Source organism: Gadus morhua, chromosome 23 (genome assembly GCF_902167405.1).
Source record: "Gadus morhua chromosome 23, gadMor3.0, whole genome shotgun sequence".
In the NCBI taxonomy this organism is placed as follows: domain Eukaryota; kingdom Metazoa; phylum Chordata; class Actinopteri; order Gadiformes; family Gadidae; genus Gadus; species Gadus morhua.
In genome coordinates this window covers 18911845-18923395 of record NC_044070.1, presented here as the reverse complement: position 1 = coordinate 18923395, position 11551 = coordinate 18911845, and the positions used below count along the sequence as shown (strand labels likewise).

Genomic DNA, 11551 nt, shown 5'->3' with positions numbered 1-11551 from the left:
GAAGGCAAAGCCAACCAAGACATACACTTCACATTTCTCCTCACTTTCAGAGAGCTGAATTTATTGAAAGGGAAAAAGTTTAGCTTGGAGGAAATTCTTCATCAGTTTTCTGTTGAACCCACAAAAGCAAGAATAAACAGATATGACCATCACCAAGTAGTCTTCATCTTGGATGGTCTGGATGAGTGTAGACTTCCTCTGGACTTCCAGAACAACCCCATCTGGACTGATGTTACGGAGCCGACCTCAGTGGACGTGCTGCTGACAAACATCATCAGGGGAGTCCTGCTTCCCTCTGCCCGCATCTGGATAACCACACGCCCTGCCGCAGCCAATCAGATCCCTGCTGAGTGTGTTGACATGGTGACAGAGGTGAGAGGGTTCAACGATCCACAGAAGGAGGACTACTTCAGGAAGAGATTCAGAGAGGGGACACTGGCCACCACAATCATCTCTCACGTCAAGGAATCTCGAAGCCTCCACATCATGTGTCACATCCCAGTCTTCTGTTGGATCACTGCAACAGTTCTAGAGGACTTCTTCAAAACAACCCAGAGAGGAGAAGAGGTGCCCAAGACCGTGACTCAGATGTACAGCCACTTTCTGAGGGTTCAGACCATACAGGGGGACAGGAAGTATCGTGAGATAGCTGAAACAGATCCACACTGGAGTTCAGAGAGTAAGGAGATCATTGTTACTCTGGGGAAACTGGCTTTTAAGCAGCTGGAGAAAGGCAACCTGATCTTCTATGAGGCAGACTTGGTAGAGTGTGGCATGAATATCAGAGCAGCCTCATTGTACTCAGGAGTGTTCACCCAGATCTTTAAAGAGGAGTGTGGGCTGTACCAGGACAAGGTGTTCTGCTTTGTCCATCTGAGCATCCAGGAGTTTCTGGCGGCCCTTCATGTCCTGCTGTCCTACATCAAAACTGGTGTCAATCTGATCTCAGGAGAACAGCCAACCTCCAGGCAAGATGAACTTCTCCTCCTCTACCAGAGTGCTGTGGACAAGGCCGTACAGAGTGAGAACGGACACCTGGACTTGTTCCTCCGCTTCCTCCTGGGCCTGTCTCTAGAGACCAATCAAATTATCCTACAAGATCTGCTGGGACCAAGAGAAAATACAATACTGGGCAATCTGACTAAAAAGGTGCTGCCGGGACAGACAGGAGGAAGGTTACGTAGCAATACCCAAATAGTCCATTACATCAAGAAGAAGATAGATGGAGATCTCTCTCAAGAGAGAAGCATCAATCTGTTCCACTGTCTGAATGAGCTGAACGACCGTTCTCTGGTGGAGGACATCCAACAGTACCTGACATCAGGAAGTATCTCCACAGAATCTCTCTCCTCTGCTCAGTGGTCAGCTCTGGTCTTCATCTTACTGACATCAGAAGTTGAGCTGGACGTGTTTTACTTGAGGAAATACTCTGCTTCTGAGGAGGGTCTTCTGGGGCTGCTGCCAGTGATCAAAGCCTCCAAAACATCTCTGTAGGTTCACTCATAAATTGTATTACAATACGCAGCACAATATACACAATACTAGAATGTAAAAGTTAAAATAACATACAAAATCTATCTGTAGGCATACTTAGAACATGTTTTACGATACACACAACACAATATATTAGAGTGGTGCCATTACTATAAAAGTAATATTATTGTACAGTTTTAAGATCTACAAAACAACTGTTATGAGTATTGTTGTTAGTATCAACATTTTCAGATTATATATAACTAACATTTAAAGATATGTTTAATCATTTGTTAAACTATAGGTAAATTCCAATAAAACATTTAATCACGATTCCTAACTTGTTCTGTTTATTGTGTGCGAAGGCTGAGTGGCTGTAAGCTGTCAAAGAGATGCTGTGAAGCTCTGGCCTCAGTTCTCAGCTCCAAATCCTCTAGTCTGAGGGAGCTGGACCTGAGTTCAAATGATCTGCAGGATTCAGGAGTGAAGAAGCTCTCTGCTGGACTGGGAAGTCCACACTGTGCCCTGGAAACTCTCAGGTCAGTTTTACTCAAAGTGCAAACCGTTACACCACAAGGTTCCATTTCAGAGGACTTTTAACTACTGGCACCTGGTTTGAGAATTGCTCCTAAATTACATCAATCTATATCAGCTAATAACTCAGTACCTTTGATGACCACATTTATCAGAGTGGGGCCATGGGACATACTACACCTGGTTGTTTATGTGGGATGTCAAAATGAAAAGTTGAAAAGTCATCCCAAAGTTGCCATTGCAACTTTCAATTATAAACACAAAATATAATAATAGTGCCCTCCCACAATTCCCTGTTAATGGGACATCACAAGTGGGCGTGTCTACTTAGATGTATGAAGGATAGATGAGCAACATGTGATACAGTGCACTTGGTAGGCTGGTAAACTGATCTATCCAGCTCACATGTGATGTCAGTAGACATCACATGTCTACTGTCACACCGATTTTCAAAACGGCTTATAACGGCTAATCACTTTCATGCCCAGTGTTATAATATTTCACCTTTAAAGAAGTCGCAGTATTTGCATCCATCAAGGGTTATAGGTTTAAATAAAATAAATGCATAACATTTTTAACAACTCACCAATTTCTATTTTTAGTAGCGATGAATGTATAAGGTCTTGTTGTGTTATACATTTTTTTCATATATTCTTCATATATATATTATAGTGCTGTCAGTTTAACGCGTTATTAACGGCGTTAGCGCAAACCAATTTTAACGGCGTTCATTTTTTTATCGCGCGATTAACGCTCTTTTGGCTGGGCACACGTTGTCATTTATCACCTTCTGTCTAGTAACAACTAGCCACGTTAGAAAAACGACAACACCATACCGGATCTAGCTACACCGGAAACAAAACAACAAGCACGGCGCACAAACCTGTTGGGGCAAGCAAGGATACGGAGCGGGTGAAAAACTCCTTAAAAGTGTGTGTGTCTTTGTGTCACTCTGTTTGAGCCTGCTGCAGGAGAGTTCAGTGTTGTCATTAGCTGTTACGGCTTTCTGACCAATTGCAGTTCAAGGCCCACCTGGGCTGTACCACTTCGGGAGGGGCCGCTCAGTTACTCCCCTCTAGACAAAATCGACTTGGTTGCGACGTTGACTGTTTATTGAGTGAGTTAGAGGTTGCGGGCGCACAGCTCAGGCTGCCGGACGGCGTTGCAAGGAACTTTTATAAACGCAATATTGTTATCTCGCAGTAATCAGCCTGACAGCTCCGAAACGTTAACGGACCACCGGGAATTCTCCTGACTCTCCCAATTACCTGTCCGCCACCGTGGGTGTGTGTGTGTGTGTCTGTGTGTATGTGTGTGTGTGTGTGTGTGTGTGTGTGTGTGTGTGTGTGTGTGTGTGTGTGTGTGTGTGTGTGTGTGTGTAGGCGTTATTCGATAGCCTGGTAATGTGTATAGGCCTACGTACGGTAGGAATATTCATACTGGTTTAAATAATAAATGTTATAGTATTTCCCATCTTTGCTGAGCAAGAGTTTTGTTCGAAAGTTCAAGGGATATTTAGAATAGAAAAAAAAAAGTGATTAATCGCGATTGATCGCGATTAAATATTTTAATCGCTTGAAAGCACTAATATATTATATTCTGAATTACAATTGAAGACATTAAATACAGAAGGTCCAACATTTTAAGATGTAGAAATGCAGAACATAAAACGATTGAATATATAGAAATAGAGACCATAAAACGATTGAGTATGTAGCAATACAGAACATAAAACGATTCAATATGTAGAAATACAGAGCAACATAAAACGATTGAATATGTAGGAATACAGAACCCCAGAGGGGTTTAATAGTCATCCTTTATTTTGAAGCCCTGTAAAAGTGTCTGAAGACGGGAAGGGCAAGTGCACTTAGTGTTTTAGTTTTCCTTAAATGTGCTTAAGCAAAATGATTGGATTTCAAACTCAAAATAAAGGATTCATTAAAGAATCAATGATCTTACAGAAGAAAGCATTTGGACTGATAGAGATGAAGAAATGTAGGGAGGGAAACCATTTTAATTGCATTTACGTGCCCAATCAGTCAGCGAAGCATTCAGCGAGTTGAAGGCCGAACTTAGGCCCTCTGCTTCGTTAGGTCTGACTCTGTTCACACGGAGTTCAGGATCCCCACAAGGCCCTCAGGCGACTGCTGAAGGAAGTTTGAATGTTCAAAGTCATCTCCTTGAGCTCACTCCCTGATCCCTGATAGCAGCGAGGAGAGCGGAGGAGATAGCATCACTGGACGTACTCCCCTCCAGTGTGGCCCCATGGCGGCCCTGTGCTGTTCGTTAGCTACACCATGTTTCTCCTGTGAGCTGGTTGGATCTTTTAAGCACTTTTAATCCCAGTGCCTAACAAGTCCTGTTTTTTGTGTATAGGCTGATCGGCTGTGATCTGTCAGAGGAATGCTGTGAAGCTCTGGCCTCAGTTTTCAGCTCCTACTCCTCTCGTTTAAGAGAGCTGGACCTGAGTACCAATGGTCTGATGGATTCAGGAGTGCAGCTGCTCTCTGCTGGACTGGGGAGTTCACACTGTACACTGGAAACTCTCAGGTCAGTTTTACTCAATGTGCAAATAGTTTGGAATCAGGAGACATTTAAAACAACTACTGACCAATGGTTTGAGGATCACTCCTAAATGACGTCTAACTTTATCAGCTGATAACTCAGTATGACCACATTTATTAGAGTGGTGCCATTGGTCATAATACACCTTGTTGTTTTTTTGGGATGTGAAAATTAAAAGTTGAAATGTAATCCCAAGGTTGCCATTGCAACTTTTCAAGTGGGAAGTGCCTTCCCACAATCCCCTGTTAACAGGAGTTAAACAAATGAAGTCACCGTATTTGCATCAATCAAAGGTTATAGGTCTACATGAACTAATTATATTGTGGCAAGCAGGAATGACCAGGTTTAAAGAAACTACACAATACATCACACAACCCGAGATTTGCCTTTATTTTTGCACACACACACACACAAACACACACAAGACTCCCTTTTTGGTTGTCCCGCTTCCCCCGAGCCTCCCAGGATCCTTTGCGGCACCCGGACAGGGTGACCACGGCCGTGATCACCACGACATAGTTTTCATTGTAACAACGCAACAATTTCTATTTTTTGTTTCGATGACTGTTAAGGTCTTGGTTATGTTAGGATAATATGTAGAAACACAGAATATTCATACTACTATAAAAGTGATATTATGATACAGTTGTCAACAACTGTTATTAGTATTGTTGTTAGTATCAACATTTTACACCTAATATATAACAAACATTTGAAGATCTAATGTATAATCATTTGTATACTATCTATTAGAAACTATCAGAAAAGTTGAATAAAACACTTCCTAACATTTTCTCTTGATTTTGTGTGAAGGCTGAATAGCTGTCGTCTGTCAGAGAGATGCTGTAAAGCTCTGGCCTCAGTTCTCAGCTCCAACTCCTCTAGTCTTAGAGAGCTGGATCTGAGTACGAATGATCTGCAGGATTCAGGAGTGAAGCTGCTCTCTGCTGGACTGGGGAGTCCACACTGTACACTAGAAACTCTCAGGTCAGCCTACTCAATGTGCAAACAGTTACACCAGAAGACATTGAACAGAATTGCATCCATAAAAGCAAAATTTCCCACCCCTAAATATGTTGACAAATATAACTCGACATATTTATATTGTTGTTGCCATGACCGTATGAGTCGTATGTTAATTTAATACAGCTTGCTATTTTTTTATATTCTTTTCTACTCATTCGCATGTATGCAGGCTTTAAAGTGGAGTTTAGATTTATTCTACATGGTTTAAAAACAGCTTTTTCTAAAAGCTGTGTATTTTTAGGGAAATTGTAATGATAAATTATGCTGAATATTTTCACATATTTTGAAAGCTTACTTTTAGCATTTGAAGATAATTTTTCTTTAACATTGGCATAACTTATTTTATTGATTATGGAAAAAGTTAAAGACATAAACACAGTAACATGTTTTGTTTATTTTCTGTGAAGGCTGAATGGCTGTCAGCTGTCAGAGAGATGCTGTGAAGCTCTGGCCTCAGTTCTCAGCTCCAACTCCTCTCGTCTGAAAGAGCTTGACCTGAGTACCAATGATCTGCAGGATTCAGGAGTGAAGCTGCTCTCTGCTGGACTGGGGAGTCCACACTGTACACTGGAAACTCTCAGGTCAGGGTTAGAGTTAAATGTGTCTTTGGGTTTGTTTAATATGTAGGGATGATCCAGGACTAGGTAGGCTGTGATCTAAAAGAACAGACGTCACGTGTCTAAGATCCCCGACAGCAGATGGGAGGAAGAGAGGCCAGAGGAGGAACAGAACTTTGGAGGACGAGGATTCAGGAAGATTGAAAAAAATATGTTAGTTTGAAGGGGAGTTGTTTATTTTTGCTGTCTTGTTAGCTGCTAGTCTGTTATGAGTTAACAGGTTATTCTAGCTGACAGAACACTGGCCAGCTGATGTGAGTGTGAGGGGTTGCTGTCCTGTTAATTGCTAGCATATGTTATATGTGATGTAACTCTGGCCAGCTCATGTGAGGGTTAGGGGTTGCTGTCTGTATGTTATGGATGTTATGTGTTACATGTTATGTACCTCTGAGGAGTTGTCTTTAGTGTCGACATGGTGATGATGCTCTAGCCGGGCTTTGATCTGAATACAATGATAAAGCTTTTAGTTGTCCTTCATATAGAATGAATACTTTATTAACCTTTTTACTTCAATTTGAACTATTCTCATCCAGATAGAATAAATAAGGTGTGTGCGTGTGTGTGTGTGTGTGTGTGTGTGTGTGTGTGTGTGTGTGTGTGTGTGTGTGTGTGTGTGTGTGTGTGTGTGTGTGTGTGTGTGTGTGTGTGTGTGTAGGTTGTCTGGCTGCCTAGTCACACAGGAAGGCTGTGCTTCTCTGGCCTCCGCTCTGAGCTCCAACCCTTCCCATCTGAGAGAGCTGGACCTGAGCTACAATCACCCAGGAGACTCAGGAGCTGCGCTGCTCTCTGCTGGACTGGAGGATCCACTCTGGAGACTGAACACTCTCAGGTATGGAGAGGACAGCTCAAGACTAATGGACACAGTCTCCTACAAGGATTTGACCCGCTGCTAGATGAACGGGTTTGAAGAGGCAGCTGTAACTCATGTTGTGTAGAAAGTGATGAGACAGCAGATGATGAAGGTGAATGTTTCAACATGCTGCTCTCACTTTGTTTCCCCCCCAGTGTGGAGCACAGTGGAGTGTGGAGACTGAAACCAGCTCTAAAGAAGTGTAAGTGTCTGTTTGGTTCATCACACTACACACTACATCACACAAACTATTGATATTGTCCATCCACACAGCAGGAGGTGACGTCCGTTTATTCAGATCCTTCTGGCAGTGAAGATGATGGTTAAATCATGTATCATACGTATGTAAAAATGTACATTATTACTGTGATTATATCATGACTGATGATTGTACTACATTAGGCATCACACCATAATAATCACGATACTATTAATCATAATTAGATTCTACAGTCTATTTTATATTCAAAAACTAGTGAATTAAACTATTATCTTGTCACAATTATAATAATAATTATTATTATTTTGTTATAATTCAGGTTATTACATTAAACATAGCACGCATATTAGACAGCTACTGAACTAAAAAGAACCAAAACAAAATCAAACCACGCACCGACGCCGGTTATCATAATCACAATATGATATCTTATTATCTTAGTCATAGTAACATGTTTTGAATGATGCATGTATTTTATCTTAGATTTCAACTAAAGCGGGTGATGCCGCTTATTCAAATAATGATGAAGAGGATGATGATGATAATTAATAATAATGTTTAAGCAGCCTAATCATGTCTGTTTCTCCGGTCAGATGCCTGTGAACTCACACTGGACCCCAACACAGCCCACAGAGGACTCTCTCTGTCTGAGAACAACAGAAAGGTGACGTGGGTTGAGGAGCACCAGTCGTATCCGGATCACCCAGAGAGATTTGAATATTGGTACCAGGTGTTGTGTAGAGAGGGTCTGACTGGCCGCTGTTACTGGGAGGTAGAGAGGGAAGGAGAGGTTTATATAGGAGTGGTATACAGAGGAATGACAAGGAGAGGAGGGGGTGATAACAGCGGGCTTGGATTGAACAATAAGTCCTGGGTTCTTGTTTGTCGTGATCGTGGTTACGTTGCCCGTCACAACGGTAGTCAAACAGCCATACGTCTCCCTCCCGCTCGCTCTAACAGAGTAGGAGTGTATCTGGACCGGCCTGCTGGCTCTCTGTCCTTCTACAGCGTGTCCCCAGATGGAGGAGGGTCCTCAGACACACTGACACACCTCCACACCTTTCAGGCCACCTTCACCAAGGAGGACCTCCTCCCTGGGGTTAAGTTACGTAAGACTGGTGCCTCAGCGTCTCTGTGTCCATTGTAGTCACACACACACACAGACACACACACACACACACACACACACACACACACACACACACACACACACACACACACACACACACACACACACACACACACACACACACACACAAACACAGAAACATAGAAACACACACACCCACTCACACACATCGTTCATGAATCTATAAACAGACACACACACATACACACAGACTCATAGAAACACACACACACACACATACATGGACACATCATTCATCAATCTATAAACACATGCACACAAACACACATACACACATGTATACAGACATAAACACACACAAACACACATGTACATAGACATTAACACACAAACACCCGCACACACACATTGTTTATGAATCTATACACACACACACACACACACACACACACACGCATACACACCTATATACACATTTGGACACAAACATAACCACACCTACAAATCGTTCATTAATCTATAAACACACACACACACACATAAAAAAAACACACACAGACATATGTACACAGACACACACACACACACCGTTCATGGATCTAAACCCACGTCAGGTCTGTGTGCCGGTGGTAAGCAGCAGGTAACATCAGTGTCTCTCGTGGTTCATCTCTCAGCCCTCTCTGTGTTCAGCTGGGCTGCTGAGCGTCAGATTAGAGGGGGCCGCTTGGGTCTGGGGGGTCCTCACAGTCCTGACGTTGTTGAGGACCAGCTGTTAGGGGGACGTTTGAATGCCTGTGGACCCATGGACGTACCTGTAGTGCATCGGGTTGTTGAGCAGAGGCTTTTGAAGGTTTCAGAATAAACCATGAAAGGAAGATCTTCATTTGGGTTAAGCAGGTTGTTCATAGATTTACTTCATAATGTTAAATGTGTTTTAAATGCTGATTGATGATGAATAAATATAAAAAACATAATTCAATATTTGTATATTATCAGACATTAATAGTTTCCTAATAAATGGCTCTGAAATGTATATTAACTTTGATAAGCCTAACACAGCAGATGTAATATACTCATAATGCAAGTGGTCGATGGGAAAAGCTTATGATGTCCATGTTGTGAATGAATGTTGGTAACAGTACAGCAACAGGACAGTTATTAAAGATATGTGCCCCTGTTTATGATTTATATTTATTCCACTGTACTCCAAATGCTGCATTTTATTGGCCTTCTGAAAGGTTCAGAATGATAAACCATGAAAGGATCTTCCATTCGGTTAAGCAGGTTGTACAAAGATTTAATTCTGAAATGTTGATTGATGGTACATTATTTTACTAATATTTTACATATTTTCAACTCTATCAAAGGAATCCAATATCAGTTTGTATTTTGCCATGCTTGACATGGAACCTGATTTAAAACAGATTTAACAACATAAGCATAAATGATGAGTGTTCTATGGGAAAGGGTTAAGATGTCCATGTTACTGTTGTGAATGACTTTAAACTGAAGCTAGATTATTTGTGTTCTGTTGGGAACAACAAGTCAACATGTTCAGTTATTAAAGATACCTGTTTATGATTTTAATTGTTCATCAAGCATAATGTTAATAAACAACTCAGTGGATCAACTGAACGTTCTCGTGTGTTCAGATGATTCTCTTCGTTTGTTCAGTTGAAATCCTCCAAGTCTTCTGGAGACGTTTCCTCCAACCCAACAGTGGAGTCTCCATTCACCCCTTCATCAGTGTGGAGGGAGGATATTACCACACACACAACAGTGGAGTCTCCATTCACCCCTTCATCAGTGTTGAGGGAGGATAATACCGCACACACACACACACACACACACACACACACAAATACAACAGTGGAGTTTGACTTTTTTAATCACACAGGCATACACAAAAACAAAAAGTAAGTAATCTAGTGAACTATATACACACACACGCTCACATACACACATAAACATAACACACACATTACAGATTTACAATTATCTTTATTTATTTCATCTAGAAATCACAGCAAAGTTTCTTCCGTCATGAAACATGGATAATATTCACTATTCAGCCCTCAGTGTGGGCGTCAACACTGGGACCTGGTGGTTTATGGACTTCCTTCAACCGCTGTGTGCTTTGTCTTATCGTATCACTTCATCAGGTCTCCAGCCAGGTGTGTGTCCGCTGTGATCTCCTCCGACCGTTGTTTTTTCTAGTCTTACCACGGAAAACAGTTATGGTTCAGTAGCCAAGAAGGTACATCGCTACTCTCAACAGCTTTAGAACTGGTTTAATCAGTAGGGTACCGTGGGGTTTAAGTCAGGGCCTTCAGTAACGAACTCCACCAACGGCCGACCCCCAAACACTCAGACACGCACACAAATTTCATATTAGTTGCCGATACAGCCAACACAGCCACAATGTGCGCTACTGCATAACATCCACAACAAGACAGTTGATCTTCAGCAACAACATCAGCGCACACGCACACCACTTTGCATTACCGCAGAGCTAGAGTAATGCAGCATCTCCATCAGATCTTTCCTTATGTCACTCCGCAACCAGATTGCACATCACACACATGACACAAAAACAAGTGTTCACAGTTATTGTTATTTTTCACCGGATGCTTTCGCAACTTCAACAGATTCAATAAAGTAGCCTATAGCGACAAGCAGTGGCAGACTCAGGGGGGGGCGGCAGGGGGGGCGACCAACCCCCCCCCCCCCCCCCCCCCCCCCTGAGTCTGCCACTCCCCCCCCCCGTGCCATCATGGTTGAAAAAGTAAATTACCATCCTCACCATCCTGTTCAGGATGGTGAGGCCTGCCTCACCTAAGCTTCTTTTTTTGCAATTGTATTTTGATACTTTGAGAGTACAGGATTATATTGTTGTACTATTCAGCCCTTAGTGGACTTTATTAAACTGTTGCTCTGTCTTATCTCATCACTTCATCAGTTATGGTGCTGTGCCCCGACGGACGCCTTAGGAACCTAAAGCAAGTAGACGTCGTTAGCTGTTGTTCAGTCTCTTTCCTCACTTGATCGGTCTTCCCTGAGGAGCCCAGCAGCTCAGTCGTTACTCTTTGAACCTTTAGAACCGGTTTGGTGTTCTGGCTCGCTTCTAACAGTTCCCTGTGATTTTGGCCGTCCTTGCATTTGTGCTTCAATAT

At 42.3% G+C, this 11551-nt stretch overlaps 1 pseudogene; it reads left to right on the top strand.

The window, feature by feature from the left end:
- The first annotated feature begins 395 nt into the window (after window positions 1-395).
- Window positions 396-6500, top strand: LOC115537063 (NACHT, LRR and PYD domains-containing protein 12-like; annotated as a pseudogene).
- The last annotated feature ends 5051 nt before the right edge of the window (window positions 6501-11551 follow it).